At 30.8% G+C, this 19,472-nt stretch overlaps 1 protein-coding gene across 7 annotated transcripts in view; it reads right to left on the bottom strand.

Annotated features, from left to right (window-relative positions):
• The window catches only part of grh (grainy head), a 102,377-nt gene that overhangs the window by 60,256 nt on the left and 22,649 nt on the right, over nucleotides 1-19,472 (bottom strand). Inside the window, exon 1 of one of the 7 annotated variants that reach the window (XM_068770988.1) lies at nucleotides 8,059-8,158. The exons of the other annotated variants lie outside the window; for them this stretch is intronic. The gene's annotated coding sequence lies outside the window, so the exon portion shown is untranslated. Of the gene's footprint in view, nucleotides 1-8,058; nucleotides 8,159-19,472 lie in introns of those variants that run through there. 7 annotated transcript variants of the gene reach the window in all.

Raw genomic sequence — 19,472 nt, 5'->3', positions numbered from 1 at the left:
TTCTGTATAGATACAGACACTTATTGGCGTAATTATGCAAATACTCTACGTCGATTACGGCCTAGTAACCACAGCCATTTTGTGAGAATTTATAGTTATAGCAAAACACAACTTTGAAATTATTATACGTGTTGGAGTTGTTTTCGTCAAATTTTCGTGATAAGTGTTTAATATTTAATGAAGTAATTTTTAATCTTGAATATGTAATAGACATTAAGCATAAATAACAAACTCACCAAATAGTATATATAATATAGTAAAGACAAGAATAGAACTTAGAATAAAAGGCATGTAAATGTAAACCAAACATTTTCTTAAGCGGTACTAAAGAAAGACACAAAAATGTAAAACTACAAAGGAAACGATATACAAATACAAAACTTTACATAAACATTGCATTTTAAATATTGCACATTTTGGAATTAGTTTTCGTTTAATGAAAATGATGGAATTTTTAAAATTCAGCCATTTTTAAAACTAAATAAAGAGTTCTTGCTACACAATTACATTTATGATAACATAGAAACTTATCCTCTCAGTTATTGCAAAGTATTTTAGAGATTTGAAGTAAATCTATGCAATGACTAATGGACTATAGTTACGCAAATAAATAAATCTTAAACAACTTAAAATATATCCGGCTGCAGTAAATTAAATTCATTAAGAAAGCTAACAACTGCGCTACACGATAATAGGTAGTTTATCTAATCAGTTCAACTGTTACATTGGTGTAATTACTTTTGGAAGCTAACTAAAATTCTTTGTGAAATGGGCATGGATTTAGCAGCCAGAACAGACCACGCCGTCTCCGACGTGAGACTTGTAGTATCTGACTCCGAAGCATTGCTGGAGTTTCTTCTGCCTCTTCTTCTCTCTGGGCTAACGCTTATAAAAGTGATAGTAATTGTTTTATTAGCTAGTCTATAGCAACCGACCTAGTCACTCTATGAAGCGTCCGCCCATAATAAGTTTGTATAACAGCTCGAGCCCCAATTTTCTTTCGAAGGACCCCTCGTGCTAATTACTTGACACGGAATTAAGGCTAAGCACCTTCTACGCCCTGCGCTCTCAATCCCGCGGCTTTATAGCAAAAACTGAAAAATTGTCTAACATTTTTAAACAATCAATAAATTTAGGTAATTTTATTTGGCACAGATGTCTCACAAGATTTTATTTTAAATTAATTGTAACTATGAAAATTATCCAAATAATGTTGATACGTGAGAGAAAAAAAAACATATAAATGAGAGTGTTACACCAAAAATATATATATGTTGTGATATCCACTTTATATTAACTAACAATTTAAACAATATCTATGCTAGCTTAGAATTTTATATAAATGAATAAAGTAAGAAAGTTAACCAGCTTTGAACTTTCTTTGCGATCCCATGGAAGAACACCACAAAGTCGTGTACTTGATAATTTTTCGCCAAAATTCTTTTATAAGCAATTATATGTGTATTTTGCCGGTGCGTCCGTCATTAACTTAAACGTACGATGTTATTTTAAGGACCGTAATGACCACTCCGGCAAGCCTCCAGTTTTTACGAACTGCTCACGAAAAGCTATGCATTTAAACGCTTGAATTATGAAATTACAGCATAAGAGCAAACAGGATCCCACAGGAGGGTAGACTCTTTGTAAACTTTATAGCGCACATTAATTTTCTTAATTCTCCTTTATTTATATATTTGGAAATTAAAAAGGTAGGCTATATACTGTAACCTTTTATGACATTCCCACAAAGAAGATTTCAATAATGAAGTACGAACTTTAATTTGTGATTTACGTCATTTACAGAACATTTCCTCAGAAGTGCAAGTGTCACTTGCTACTACAAAACTCAGGTATGAAAAATACCAAATATTATCAAAATGTAAATCCATAAAATAATATAATAATATTTCTAAAAACTTTATTTCATCTTTCCAGTAAAGTTAGTAACTTTTATGTAACATTTGTATATTTTATTAAATATCTTATGTCACGGGTGTGAATGTAAAAATACAGATAAATGCAAATATCAAAACCGTTAACAAATTTATCACTCGCTAAAATTGCGATATATGCTACATTGCAGCTTTGTTTTAATTATAAAAGGATAAAAACTTTCATCCCTGCGAAAGGTTTACGTTACGTTCTCTCGACACCCAAAAACAATAGTAGCCTATAGATCAAAATCGCCATATTGATTCACAATGCGTAAATTCATTTTGTTATGACAGGCGAACATAAATTCGCGTCAGGAACCCTCGGAGGCTGCGAAACAATGCACTTCCCCCACTTAGACGACGAGACATTATCATAGACATAGTTTATGGACACAGTCCAAAGAAAAGGGGTGTATTAACAAAGACTCTTTATTGAATCATTTGTGAGATAAATTGGTCAAGTATAAGACTGCGTGTGAAACACACTGATAAAAAAATATAAATGTTATTATAAAACAAAAAAAACAATAATAATGCAGTAATAAAATTACATGGAAAAATCTTTGATTAACTCGACTACCATTTAGTTTATAACAAAATAAAAATTTAGTTACCGCAAAATTACAGGATCCATGCTCAGCAGGTTAACTGCGACACAGTCGAAGGCCACAATAGCTCAGAGGAGGTTGGCGGTAAGAAATTGATTGCCAAATTATAGGGTAAACTGTCATAAACACCGGTTATAGTTAGACGGCGGCGCTGGATGAATGTTTATTGTTTATTGTTGTCGTCTATACTTAAGTAAGAATTTTTAACGTTGTATGGTGTTATGAAAGAAAAAAATTATATAAAGAAAATGAAAGAAGAATTTATGTAATTTTTATTTTTATTTATAATTTAACGGAAAAATGAATTACCAATATCTTTTATTACGTGTTTATACCAACTTTATAAAAATGTTCGTATTTATTTTATAATGATTATTTATGACCTTTGTTTAAAAATGTCTATTTTTATACGATGTAAACGTTTGGTACGTACAAATTTGATAGTAATAATAATCCAATTCAATCGTATCAAAAATAATTTTAAACGTTTTTAATAGTACTATTCATATTACTACCGTAGTTACTCTAATTAAAAGATTATATAATAACGTGATATTTTAGATCAAATACCCTTATTTATTATATCAGCTATGATAATAATAGTTAATATTATTGTCTATTTCGTATCGACTTAGATACCTCGTAAACTTAAGTAAGTCGAACATTTTATTGTATATTTTTTTATGTAATTAGTAACTTTAAAAGGAGATTTAACATATTACTCAATTTTTTATTTCGTCTTATTCACTTACGAACTGACATTTAAACAGAAATTAAAGATCCCAAGATTCTTCATCATCATTGCTATCATTACCATAAGACGTCCACTGCTAGACATCCTCCGGCCTCCCCCAAAGACATACAAGAAGACCGGTTGGAAGTGGCCTGTATCCAGTATCTTCCGACGACCTTAGCAAAGTCGCATGTTCACTAAGTTGTAATTTAATTAATTCTAAAGATTTAGAGAAATCAAATCGACTGCGGTGAGAACATAATTATAAGTATTCCTTAATGACAACATTTGCCGGTTGCACAAAAACCCTAAAGCATTGCGGACCCTAATAAAGGGTTGAGTAAAAGAAAGCGACAAAAAATTAAGAATCGCCCCGATGAGCCATTATCTTCGCATGTTAAAAATAATATGGTCATAGGGTAATATACATTCATGCGAGCCACGTCCAGGAGCGCATTTAAATATTCCTTTGTGTCATAGACCCCCTGCTCGCACCGGACTTCACACGCTCCCGGCAGGTACATAGCGGGCCCGCGCTCCCCTAGGCGATCAGCCTAGCTACGACGACCAAACAATTTTGCCTCTCTATAATTATTTATTTCAATTTTAATGTTATATCTCCTTTTTACAATATATTACGTAGATAAACATTTAATAGGGACACGCGCGAAACTTCATACTAAATTATACGAAATCTTTGAAAATTAATCTAGGATATTCAAAATTACTACTTGAATTTATAAATCTTTGTGAAGCTGATTGATAAACAACAATAACATTTACGATTTCTAGTCGACGTGTTGACGAAACGAAAAATTTATTGTGTAGTTTAAGTTCAGGAGATTAAAATGAATGAAATAATTTAGTCCACATTATTACCAAAACGACACATAACCTAACTATCCCATTGAATTTATTCCTACGTATCTTTAACATCAACATTTTCTACCACATTTGTCACATCTCATACTTTTAGTTTGTTTCAAAAATGCAAGTGTCAAGATTAGTTAAGTGGCTCAGTTGATGGACGCAATCATTGTACGAACACTGATTGCTAATAATATCAGTATATTATTTTTTCTTGTAATAATTGGGAAAGGAGATCCATAGGCGTTTATTTTATTAACTTAAGTGTAAAACGTTTACAAGTAATATTTGTAACATTTTTCAGTATTATATTCAGATGTCAACAGGCTGATTCGTGTAAACGCTCCACTCTCTAGAAAGTGATAGTGCTGATATATTATTTTTCTCTATAGGGACATGACAGACCAATATCTTCTGGCATTACAGAGATAGTAAACAGTAATTAATTTAATATAATTTAATATGTAATAATCCTGATTTTGAAAACATTTTTTCTTACTATGTTATCGTTACGTTATTTATTAAGTAATTCGTTCACTCTTTTAAAGCTTTTTATTTACTGTGTTATCATTACGTTTTATTACTGGTGAAACTATTATGTTCTAGCATGTGAACTATATATTCCCCCCCTTTAATTAATATTAAAATTATTTACACACACTCGCGCGCGCGCGCGCGCGCGCTCACACACGCACACGCGCACACACACACACACACACACACACACACATATATATATATATGTATACATATATGTATATATATATATATATATATATTTAATATAATTTAAAAAAATCACTTTTGATATAAATGTTCATCTAAAGAATGCGGTGTAGAAATATTACTTTACATAATACATAGGAAGTAGTTGATTTAAAACATAACTGGCAGGTCAATTCAAGTCCAGAAGTTAGAACTTTAAATATGACAATGCTATTATATTTTAATCAAAACTGTAAACTAACTTAAAGCATTCATTGGCAGGAAATTATAGAAGGATTACATAAAAGACGGTACGTAATAAATCCGTATATTCACCTGTCACTTAGGTTTATTCACGTTTAAAATACGCCGACACAAATGTTGACGATTGGGAGATGTAATAAAATACGTCGGGCGTAACATTGCGTGTCACTTGGCGGTCGTGTGTACGCCGCTTTAAGATCTCAGAAGCAGGGCTTTAGAAAGCTCGCGCACCAATAAATACTCGTCCGATTATGATCTACTGCTCGTAGCCCGTAGCCACAATGCGTTCAGTGGGTATGAATCAACGCGCCACTCTTTGCCTAGATATTTACCAGTAGTTCATCCCAACTTCATAAATCTGCTGATTCAATAGATGATTATTTAAATTTATTGCGGCCGAGCAAAACGACACTAACTTTCACCGATTTATGGCACTCTTTCATTACCCGTTAATTGGATATGAACGAGTTTTTTTAACCAATACCATTAATTTAAATAAAGAATGAAAAATGCAAGTCTTAGTACATTCATTTCTTATTCTTCCATGGAAGGTGCATTGAAACATCTAGATGAGTCTATTATTTCTTAGAAGTCTTCTTTAACATTATTTAATAAATCGGTAAAAGCTTTTTCACTTTGACACAAAACAAAACAATTCTGGCCTAATTTACAATTTGTCAGAAAAATTCTATGTCGATTGATAAAACTATGCTCTACGATATTATTAAATAACTAAACGAACTTTAATATAATTGCGATGTATCGATAGTAAGAGGTTTCTAAAACTAAACTTAATGCTCGAGGCTTCAATTAGCATTTAGTCTGATACCCAAAATTATTAAACCCGCTTACATATAGATTTAGTAGAGTATAACTATTGGTGTTGATGCAATTTCTTTCATATAATTATTATAATGTTTAAGTATCTACGTTTATTGCTAGTAAATATAATTGCACATCTTCGAGGAGGTAATTATTTGACCTCATTAAACGCTGTGAATATACTATAAGTTTATAATTAATTATTTATTAGATAAAGCAGGAGTACTATTGTGCAAATTAAAACATTAGTTAATTAATACAACTACTTCAAAAACTTTTGACAGAGTTTTCAATACCATTTTAACTAAGTTAAAAATAATGTGCGTTTGTATTCTACAGCTTAATATACTCTTTTTATACAAGAAAATTCAAACGATAGGCACGTATTCATTGTATTTATAAATATGTGTCATAAAAAGAAATAAAAAAGCTATAGCTGACATCAAAATTTCTGATTGTGCGGAAGTGAAAACCGTACAAATGAAAAGAAATATTAGCACATGTAATCTCAGGCATTCCTGCCCACATACAGGGCCGTAAACACGTGGTCGCGAACACGGCTCAGTGAAGCCCACGGTTCACACACGTAGCCGAGGCTACTTTCACGCAAGTCGGGCGCACCCATATTAATTGCTCCCGTTCTACGACGAAGCTTTATTTATTGGCCTCTCCGATGATTGTAAAAAGCACCGAGCGTGCATTAGTTTTTAGTTATATCTCTCGCATTTGATCTGACATGACATATACCCGGAAATAGCCAGTCAACCGAGCGCACAGCGAGGCACGGCATTCCGCTGATTCTTAATGATTGAATTTAAGCCGAAAACATCTATACCGCTAAAACTTAGGTATGCAGTAGATATCGTGGGGAAATTTGAACAGCGCTATCCACCGTTGTCCCTGTTCGACTACACGCGGGAAGTAAACAAAAAATCAATTATTAGCCGCACAAAAATGTGAGCGGTCGCGAGCCGATGTCAACGTTTTTAGAGAAATAAACATTAGTTGTTTGCACAGCGACCGTCGCTATAACCAATATTTGATATTTGAAAATACTATTCTAATGTATGATGCTCTGGTACGTGGGTACCTACCTGCGCCTTCGTTTGACACTTTAGCGGCATCTTTAGTCTCTGACAAAGTAAATCTTTGAACTCTGTCACGTAATAAATTGTTACTTATTAAAAAAAAATCAATTAAATGTTGCAAAATAAACTAATATAGTCACAAAAAATGTGATATTTTGCCATATATTTGTATATATTAATTATGCTTGTAGATTGTTAATAAGAATAAAATTCAGAAGACTGGTAAATACCTTATTTATTATAATTTAAGTTGATTGTTAACAATAAAACCCACTAATATATTATAATATATAATTGTATCGGGCTAATAGACTCACAGTTATGAATACTGTATTACACTGCGATATAAGCGCCGACTGGTGGCATTAATACAGTTTTTTTTAAATAATAAAGTTTTAACATATAACGTGTTAAGCAAAAACAGCTACGCTTCAACTCTCATGGCCAACCTCACAATATATTTTTGAGTAGCGCCGAACGCGCCATTCAACGCGGAAACGTTGCTTATGCCTACCTAATTATATACTTCTACTGGGAATCGTGTAATATCAAAAACACCTTAACACGTACGTATCAAAGTCCAAATGTATCATTTCCGTTTTGTTTCACAAATCATACTGATTTTAAAAAACGGTCGCCCCCTACTGTTTTGATTGCTTTAACAACAAAGACATGTTTTATATTTTTTACGCTTCCTCCAATTAATTACTTATTGGACATTTGATTGCCTTAACTTCTTAAATTGAATTTATCTTACATGTATCTTACATGTAAATGTATGTATATAGCATGACAATGCTTGTAAACTTGATAACAAGTAAAATCTAACAAATGGTTATAGATTTTATACTAGTGTGTACTATTATGTATCTAAATGATTCGATAAACAAACAATATAAAAGAGCACAAAACAGATCAATAAAATTAAATCAATGCTGATGAACTAAAAGAACCGAAGAGTACCTTCGGTGCATTTCCGCCACAGTTGCAATAATTGGTCAAGATGAACGAACACGTGAGACAAAAATCGAGAATACCTGCTGAACGGGTCGACAACTAGTCGCAGAGGGGCAGTCTGCTAACCCCGTATCGTATTTTGCATTACTGTGGTAGTGGTCAGTTGACAGGTTAGTCCGACAGGGGTCACTTGTGCACAACACGATGTCCACTCCACCCCGTTCTGTGCGATTCGATCAGGGGCCGATTTCGGAACAGGTTCGTATCGGGTCAAAAGGCGCGGTGGCTCAGTGCGTGACCGGCAGCGGTGTGGTCCGGGTGCAACTTTACTCACTACTGCGCGACACCGCTCGCCCCACGCTCGTTCGCCAAACGCTCACTCCACTTAGAGAAGGGTGACATCGCTGCACATCCTATTTGTCCAACTATAAAGGGTTGCTGGCCGTTAGCATAATGAACATTTTATTCTGGTGGTTATCATTTTTCGCTCACAATAAAACAGTAAACTTGGTTAAAATTCTACATTTTTAGTTCTTTATAAAATAAAAAAATATTACGAATAGTAAATTCATTTGAAATTCATTAGTATTATTATTATTCGCTATTAAAATTGCACTATATGTGTTTATAACATTTCGTGTTAATTTATTTCACTACAATATTTTAAAAAAATATGGTCAAGTCTACAAAGGCCGTTAGCATAATAAACATTTTTCTAGAGGTTATTATGTTTTGTCTACTATAAAATAGTGAACATGATATTGTTACATTTTCAGATCATACTAAAGTAAAAATACACAGAATAATAAATTCAATGCAAAAGTCATGGACCAATATTATAACTGTCGGTTATGATAAAAAGTCGATATCATTTTTTAACTAATCACAATTTTTTAAAACTATTTGTCCGACTCTACAAAGGGTTGCTGGCCGTTACACTAATAAATATTTTATTCTCTTATCATGTTTTGCCTACGATAAAATAGTATAATATATAATAAAAATAATAAAAAAGTATAATAATAAATAAAAAAATATGCACTGAATAACAGATTCAGTGTAATATTAAAAAAAAATATATTTGTTTGTTACAAAAATTACACATGTATTGTATACCTTACATCAAGTCGATTTCATTTTTATATTTATCTCATCACGACGTCTAAAAAGTGTAAATAAAACACAGTTATTTTCTTGTGTTTATGGATGATATAATAAAATTATAGAGCCTGAATAATACAAAGACAGAACTTGTAAATTAAATTTACTATAACAATTTATAAAAATACATAAACTTTAAGAAAAATGGTTTTTCTATTACAAAAATGTTTAAAATTCACTATATTTTCATGTAATTCTTAACAATTTTGCTTAATTCATACTGATTATGAATACCGATTAACATAACCCATCTTATTATTTTATTATAGTTAAAAAAAATTATTGAATTGAGCAACAAAAAATGTTTATAAACAACTATTATACAGTATTTATTGTATAATAATAAATAAATTTAATTTGCATTTTAATCGCGAGTTTTGACGTAATTGGCACATTTTAAATAAATTAATTTGATACCATATCTTCAATAATTAGCAATGCCCGTAGACTTTTGTTACAGGTTATAAAATGATAATGTTTGATGGAATTTGATTTTTTTTTAAATCAGTCTTCTTTATCAAGTCATGATGATGCCGAGGCATCCATCATGTCTGGTAGGTTATGCATAATATGATCAAGAGATCTTTGTGCGATAATGGTACTTCAAGATATTCTTTCCTTCATTTACACCCATAATTTAATTTATAGTAATGCCGCTCTTTTATTACAATACTAAAAATATCATTTCTTTATATAACAAAACAATGTTTTTTTTTATTATGGCGGATACTTTATTTTAAGGTGGAGAAATTGCAAATTAATTAATTAGCAAGATGTTTAATTAATGTCTTTAGTAATAATTACCTGAAGATGAACCCATGGATGTCCGTCCATCTCAACTTCTAAAGTCATGATAATACGACCGTGAGAAAAGTTTAGCGCTGTTAAAATTAATTAAAGTAATGGTTATAGGAAACATAAAATGTCGGCGGTGGCGAGGTAATTAGAAGTAAAATTTTAGTGAAACCATAGACGCGGACGCCGAACGAGACGGAAGTCATCGCCCGCGAGGTATCTGTTAACGCATTGATAATTAACGTTACTAGCTTTATAGCGTCCTTTTATAAAGTTATTGATAAACAAAAACGAATAGCCTTGTTCTTTCACAATGTGACTACAAAAGATATCAATATTCAATAAAAGAAAACAGGAATTTAACATCGTACATTTCATTACGTATTTTGTTTTTATTTTAGACATTACTTTTACTTCATACTCTATAATAATATAATAAAACTTGTTTATAACATGTAAAGAAAAAAATTATAATTCTCATTTCTCATTAAAATATAATATTAATAAAATTTAAGTAAAATATATCTACACGACTAATTCAGTTTACAAAATTCACCATGCCATTTACGTAAATCTTTTCTTAATCCTAAACTTTTCGCAGAACTACATGTTATAAATAGAAAGTGATTAAAACACGTTGGTAATTTACGTTTCGCTAAACTTTAGTCTGTATCCGAATCGGCACGAATAATTTAGTTAGCCTAGACTTAATTGTCCAATAAATGTAGAACACTTACGTGAATTAATTGATATCAAAACAGCTTTAAAGATTTGCCGTCTCGGAGTTTTATTATAACAGCTATTAACGTATATTGCGATACAGATAGCAAACGGTTAAGAAATGGTTTTTTTTTTACCGTTTTACATAATTACGAAATTATGCCTTATTGACGGGTACACGTACGTATGCCGGTCGACGTGCCCACTTACGACGTAAAAGAGAATTAGAGGAGCGCCTTCGACCAAGATGGATTATCATAGATAATGTGTCGTGTTCTTTTTAGGTAGCCAAATGTATACCTCATATTAGAGCGAACTGCTAATGGATTCCATACAACCTCTTGTAATATTGACAAGGCAATTAAGATAAACATATCATTTTTAAAATTAAGATACTATTTTTTAGTCATAACATATTCACTGTTATCATATTATATTTCTCATCTCTACGCAGGCAAAACGCACCGGCTAAAATGGTGCCTTTAAAGTTTAAATATATGAACATGTACAATTTTTTTCGCTCTAAATATAAACACGCACATTATTAACAGTTATTTAATAACGAAAAAGTATTAAAACGTGGGCTGATTGAACGTTTAATTTTTGTGAAATGATATTATTCTTTATCACTAATTTTCGAACGTTAAAATAAAAAAGTTTGCGTAGGCATGAATGCGGCGGACGCATGATTGGCGTAACGAGCACAGGTCCGATTTTGGTCAATAATCAGCATACCCGTAAGTATAGTTAGTACTTTCGCGCACCGAATGAAAAAATAATTGGAGGGTCCGATTTATCATGTTACTGTTCTCAGAAATGCCTGTACACTTCTTGCGCAAACCCTTCACGTCGTGCGCACAAAAATGTCTCATGGAGTCCATGTCCAGTGTACATAATTATAGGTAGAAAAATAAATACATGAGAAGTTTGGTAAAACGGTAGAGAAGATTTATATCATTCTTATTATTTTATCTAACCGTCACTGCGCGCAAAAAAAGCTAAAGAATTTAATTCTTCGTACTGACCCCTTTCTTTCTAAATTTCAAAAGATATTTTTGGCAATGAATGGAAGGGTCAATTTTTTAAGCGAAGCACAGTTTCTTCCCACACTGGTCAGTCGACTCCGGGTGTCTACTGGTCATTGGTGGTCATCATACCCTTTATTCGAATTTTGTCTCCGTATTCAATAACAGCCCTTTCAATAAATTTTAAAAATGGGTCTTAGGTATGTGACACCCTTTTAAGCTCTGCAAACGGTCCCGGTTCATTGTGTGAGCTTATCGCATGACCCACAGGTGACTAACAGACAACGGTTAAAAGAACTCAGGAGTAAAACACACTAAACAATATTCGGTTTTAGTATTTTACTGTTTATTTCATTAATAAAGCAGTATTAAACGAAATTGATTCAATATAAAAGATATCTCACTAGTTTTTGAAATTTTGAAGTAATTTATATTTATGAATATACATTACTTTTGCCGAGTGAAGGTCAGCTAAGAATGGATTATTACGAAATTTCACCCGCGAGGAAGGTTAAGGGAATGTTCATAAAAGCATGCAAACGATAGCTTTTATATAAAACTTATTATAAATAAAACTTAACCAGAATGCTTTTTTTGGCATGAACGGATTTCTCTCTGTATTTTTAACCACACGAATCAGGCGGGAGTCAGCAAGAATTTCGGTATAACGGTTTGTCTTGCCTTTTCGCTTGATGTTATGGTGTAGCTTTCGTTAGTGAAGCATGTTATCATTGATTCTTTATAAAACTTAGTGAAAACTGCAAAAGTTTATGAATTAGTTTCCCTACTGTTATTTACATACTATAGCTTTTAATAAAGATATGAACAGGTTTTTGTGGAAAGGCTCCAAGTATATTATTTAATCTATCAACATCTCTTTGGAAAATAAAATTATTCAAAAGGTTAAAAATTGTAATCAATTTGTTACCGCACAATTAGAAGTCAAAAATTATACAAATTTTTACTTCAACTGCCAGTAGAGGCCCACTACAAGGCATAGATCTCCCCCAAATATCGTTACGATGACCGGTCTTGCGATGCCTACATTCAGCTAATTCCAGCGACATTAATTATGTTTCTTCTCTTATGTTAAATCGTCTATTTTTTTTTAATAATAACCAATAATATCATTGATAATAATGTAACATAAATCGTCACACATTTCGATTATATAAATATTTCGTAAGGAATGAACGTACTTAATTTAACTAAAATTATGTAGGTATAGTGTTATTTAATCTTGATCAATATCACCTGGTCGAGGTATTACAAAATCCACTAAGTAAATAAGTTAACTTATCAATAATTGCAATTTGCGAGCGCAGTCCTGCAATTTTGCATAACCGCTACAATAAAATTGCGTAATCGTATCTTTATCTTTAAATCTTGATTGCGAAACGACTTTCCTTAAAAACTTTAATTGTGTTAGAATCAATGACTTTTCTATATGACTTATGATATAAATCGAGTAAAAAAAAAGTGATCCGTAGGTGATAAAGTTCGAAATGGCCGCTGTGGCCTTAAGCGGAGACCACGGACCCGCAAGTGCAGCGTAGGGCCAACCACAAGGTATAATATAAAAGACGATCTTGTTAAGATCCTCTTAAAAATACCTCTTAAGACGCAGGATGCAGACCGCTTCGAACCGATCCTATAGGAAATCTATGAGAAGGCCTATCAGATCAGTAGTGGACGGCCGACGGTTGAAATTCTAATGATATGATAAAGTAAATGACCGTTAAAGAACGAAATTAGGCGATAATAATGTATTCTTTTAAAATATTTCTTTGGTTTATATTAATAAATATCGTAAAAAATAAAACCATAGAATGTAGGAATTTGAAAAATATAACTTTTGAAAAGACATCAAAACTGTTGTATCTGTTTTATACTGCAACAAAAAAAAACAACAAAAATATTTGGTTTTGCACTAGCTCGAAATTCACCTTGGCGTAGTAAGTACGTCTGCCATTTTTTATCTTCACTTTGCGCATTAGCAAAATAGGACTAAAACGACTAATAAATATTGTATGTTTTAACTTCTGAAATGTGTTTCTAAATCTACTCAACAAATATTAATTAGAAATTGTTGACGCGCGCTATGTAATATCTATCTTTTATTTAAATATTTTTTTTAGCAAAATGCATTGCTTAAATCGTTTAAAGCAACATTGTATATTCTTGATAAATAACTCAATGACATTTGATTATCACAACCTTTAATATCAAAATCAAAATTTTAAACTTTTCTTGAAAATGAATATTTGTGAACTTCATTCTCATCACATAAAATCTGTGTCATATGGACATTTTACGCTATTTGTTTAACAAGAATTGTTTTCGTTCGACTGTACTAAAAAGAAAAGTACCTCATTTCTGACGTAAAATTCTTAAGTTAATTATATTATGGCTTGCACCAAGTAGAATGCAAAAAAATTATGTTATTCCGTGTCAAAAAGATTCTTATAAGTGCAGCATATGATAATATATTACATACACGAAAATACTATTCGCTAAAATCGGAACGAGCTTAATTTTATAATTCGTACATTTTTTCGTACATGACGCCGTAATTGTTTGTGTAAATAAAACAAAAACTGTTTTCCATATACAACTAATATTGCTAATGCTTATTAAATACGCTTCGTACTCGCATGGTTAGCTGTGTAATATATATATACATATATATCATCTGCTAAACAAATTTGAGCCTTTTATCATACAGTTAGATTGGTTTAAATATAAAAGCTTTAAAATCGTAAATGTATGTCCGAAAATCGATAGTTTCAGAAATACTAAATAACGCAATGATAATGTAGTAAGAAAAAACGATTTCCAAATTCGAATTACTAAGTATTAAAATTAATTATTGTTACTATCTCGGCATATTCTATACTGCCAGAAGTTATTGGCTTTTCCCATTCATACCGGAAACATAAATTTATGTAACATATTGCACAGTGATTAGTTTATGGATATAAAGCTTTTAAAGGTTTTACATCTATAACCAATAATCCTGTATATAATATTGAGACTAATATTATATTTCAGCTGTATTTCCCATCTTTATCCCGATGAATATGTAATAATATTACCAGACTCTCTACTGTATAATTAAAATATTTAAAAGGACTCCCACACATTACATTTAACACATTTTTTCCCTATATTCTCATTCGTCTTAAGGATTCAAATTGATAGCGTTCGGAATACCTATCTATTATAATGAGTTATTTAACCATAACTTTTGATTGCAACCAACTCTAATATATTGAGTAACCTTATTGATTTTAATTACTTAACGCTAACTCTATCTTGATAAGTACGTATACATTCTATAACTTACAAAATAGTTTATAAAACATCAATAACACTTAATGCACGCCTTAACGCGACAATATACTTACTTTACCTCAATATTAAACAATAAACGATTAAACTACTAAAGCAAAATGCTAAAATTTAAATACTAATTAATATTAGCATTTTTTTCTGCATAAATAAACATGATTATGCTATCAGAGCAAATATGTATAATTGATGATAACATTTTTAATTGAAAATACCTACGTCATATTTGAATTTATGATTGCAGACAAGTATGAAATTATTTTAAATACATTTTTACTATTTTTTCCAAAAAGTCATTAATTCCATAAATTGTTAAAAAAGTAGAGCTTTTTAAACTTTAGAAAAAGTTTAGTTTGTATAACGAAAACAGTACTACTAAACAACAGCCCTTTAAAAATATCAATCTGTTCTAAAAGTTACTGATAACGCTAATAAAAGAAAAAGTTAAAGAAGTTACGCGTTTTCAAAGTAGATGGATTGAATTTGCTACAGCAAAAACCTTTGACCATCCTTTATTATGACGTGGAACATAAATGTAATGTCAACATGCTACGGTGAAAAAAAGAAGATATGTTTCATATAAACAACGCATTTTATTTCTCTGCTAATGCTTTTGATATTCGCAGAAATCATAAACTTTAATTATGTTCTAATAGTGCCGTGAATTGTTAACTATCATCCTAACGGACAAAAACTATAAAAAATCGCACGTTTATGACAAAGTAATCGAAGCAGAATTGTTAATTACGTACGTCGAATGAATTTAAAAATGCATGGCATTTAAATGCCAACTCGGTCGCCATTTTAGTTCGATGCGAGAAAGAGAATATCACCTTGAACACGACTTAAATCTGACAACGTCGAATGTCACTCGCGCTCGATATCGAATAATTTAAAAATTAAGTGGTCTGTGTTTCATATTTAACGAACGCACGAATAAACTCCTATAATATATATTCATAACGATTATGAATACAGCGAATACTTATAGATCTTTTTGACCTACAAATACTCAATGTTAACTTGAAGGTACATTAAATCACTTTTTTACTATTTTTTATGTATAATTATTGGAGACAATTGGAAATAAATAATCATTTAAGATTAATATGCGTGATTTGATAGTTGTTTAAAAAGTAATATTTATCTTTTTAAACTATTTTACACTTTAAATGTCTGTCTAGGTTTTGTTACCCTTTTACCTATAAAAAATGGTGCCGGTCATGCTCTCTATGACTTTTAACTTCCTAAAGCCAATGTAGAACATTACGTTACGATACTTTATTTTAACCTATATTTTACAATACACTTATTAAGTGTTCTAGTTTCTGGACTCAACTTAGTTTTTTAATGACCGTGTGAACTATCAGAATGACAGGATAATATTAAAAATATACATATTTTTTGCCAGCTATACATGTTTATTAATGACGTGAAATGACAATGAAAAAAGTTTCGGACGAATAAATACAAAATCGTTAATATTTCGCTTTACAAATCGCACACCTAAAGTCATTGACATATAAAAAAACGTACGTATACTTACTGACATGCATAGCGATTGTAGAGATAAGTTTCCAGATCACTTTTGACAGAAAAATGTTTGATGGCACACTAACACTGGTTCATCCATCTGATGATAATCAACGTTTCTTTCTCGGTACCGCTAAATTACATTTCTAGTAGCCGTGTAACATGTTTATGAGGCACTTTGAAGACGCTACAGTGCGTCCATAATGGCTATCGCAATATTTTATAGACAGATGCCACAACGATATCACTGTATTCTTTTCTGCTTAGGGTCAAAGAAAATTGTTGGAGGTACAAAACAATGTCTAACATTTAACATATCAAACATCTAAGTTTTCTTAGAAATGAGATTGCAAAACTAACTTGATTGTTGGAATTTCAGAATCTTTGTCACTTTACTGAGAAAAGCACACAAAGATTTTGTTCGTCTTAACTATTAAATTTCTCCAAAACGTGATTTTAATTTTTCACTGTGAATATAGAAGAAAACAACAATAATCCAAGCACAACTGCACGCGGTTGAATCAAATCTTTTCACCAAATGTTATCCTATAAGATTAATCATTATCGCACAAGTAGTTTTTATTAAACTGGATTCCTTTTACAGCACTAGGTAGGGGAGAACCATAGCATCTAATTTAGTATTCAAATAAAAAAATATATACGTACGCTTAATTATAAATTGACCAATAGTAGCGCTTCAATAAATGGAAGTAACCAATATATTTTTATAAATGACATTATTTATGAAATTGGTTTATTATACTGAATCATCGGTGTAAAATTTGGCGTGTATATATATATACACACATACCTAAACTATGTATTTCGTCTGGTCATAAATACTATTATAGTAAAAAAACATCATATTACAATTCAATTAAGTATCTCAGATTCTTATATGAATATTCATTCGGTTTCCTCATTTTCGTATCATTCGATGTTTGTATTTTTGGTGATATTAATATGCATTGGGGTGATAAGGAGAATCATATTGCAGTAATAGCATTACACAAAGTAAATCACAAACACAAAGTCTGGAAATTTTCAAAAATTGATGATGACTTAATCATCAATTTTTGAAAATTTCCAGACGTTTGGTATTAGACGAATGTTTATACTATTAAGAGGTACAATAAAAGCTTCGCTATTTCTAACAAAAATATCTAGCCTTCTATATTTTATTCGTACTAAATTGGCAAAGCGGTATAAAAAAAAAACGAAATAATTCTTTTAGAAAGTAAAACATTTTATCTGAGGAAATAAATTTACTAAAATTAAATCGGGTATTTTAAAACTAGACTAAAAAATTAAAACTGATGACTTGTAGCCTATAAGAAGAACTGATTATTATTTAAATGATAATATATATATATATATATATATATATATATATATATTATATATATATAATAGTGTGGTTAAAGCGAAACAAATTTTAGTGTAGTACGCAAATTGACGCCGCAGAAGGAAAATTTTATTAATCCGTGATATTATTCTTTTAAATGACAAACTATTAAATATATTTAATAACGTCAACTTATAGACTATTTTTAGAGTACACCGAGGAGTATCTTTAACGCACGTTTTCACAAACTGCAACGATTTGCCTTTCTCTGCATTAAAATATTACATTCTAACAATTTCACGAATTTTTATATTTAAGTTTTGATCGTCGGCATTTTATAAATCTCAACTTCCAAACAGGTTTTATTATCTCGGTTTTATAATAGTCTGTACTATCCCTATGGAACTTAATGAAAGCCAAAACAACCACAAACATTAATCGGCATAAAATTTATAGCAGTCCTATTTTGAAGTTTATTAAATGTAAATTGATCGTTAGAGAACTCCATCCGTGAGAAAGCTGTGAAAGACATAAGTGATTGCATAGAAATCATTTTAGGGAACTTCTAGTACGCCTTCAAAATTTTAGTTGCTTCTAACAGTTTATATAATGATTCTAAAGAATAATAACTTAAACTAGAAACTAATAGGACATATACTATAGGTATATATATTACATAATATTTAATATTACACATATTTCAGAATATATTAAAATTTAAAGTTATATTTATCAATTCATTCACCGTAATTAGAATAAGATATAACCAGTGAATAAATACCTTACATAATTTAGATTAATTACCGAAGTAATTATCGTCAGCACAGCGTCTATACAGCTTATATCTGGCAATTAAAAAGTTAAAAAAAATCCTGGAGCGATTAGCAATAACTACCTTGACTTTGCTTTTTGTCTTTGCAACACCGATAATATTATTTCAATTAGCAAAATATTAAAAGCAAAATTCTCTTTTAATTTTGCAGACACTAATTCAATAAATACACAAATTCAATGTATTTGCCTTTAAAGTTTAAGAAATTATTTCTCCTTGGCTGAATGTTTGTGTCCCTGCAGAGCAAATGGTTTTCATTACAAAGGTGATCAAATTTCAAAAATTATTAGCCTTATTTTTATAACAGAACACCGCCATATCATACACTAAATTAAAACCTTACTAAACTGTTGATAAATGTATAAACATGTTCCTCAGACGAAATACATTTTTTAAAATAAAATTTACTGGTTCTTATTATAAAACAATGTTACATGTTAAAGATGAAGAAAACAAGTATTCAAAATTACAACAACCAAATAGGGTATTCATATGTAGAAATATATCAATTGTCTTATATATTCATTATGTTTCAAGTGTAAACATAAATCTAATAAATATACTAAACACTCATACTATTTTCTCATTTTAAAGGCTTATTCTGTACGAAAAGGTAGAGAGAGGGAAAGTAATTCCTTTTTCCGGAACACCAACTAGGTGTTATCAAGGTGTTAATAATAGATTTGAATTGATTTTAGTAGATCCTGGTCATTTCAACCCTAGAACGATCAC

Source organism: Battus philenor, unplaced genomic scaffold (assembly GCF_028537555.1).
Source record: "Battus philenor isolate CCGP_79_NKW_IND1 unplaced genomic scaffold, ilBatPhil1.0.hap1 SCAF_3, whole genome shotgun sequence".
NCBI classification, from domain to species: Eukaryota; Metazoa; Arthropoda; class Insecta; order Lepidoptera; family Papilionidae; genus Battus; species Battus philenor.
This window is presented reverse-complemented; position numbering and strand designations above follow the sequence as displayed.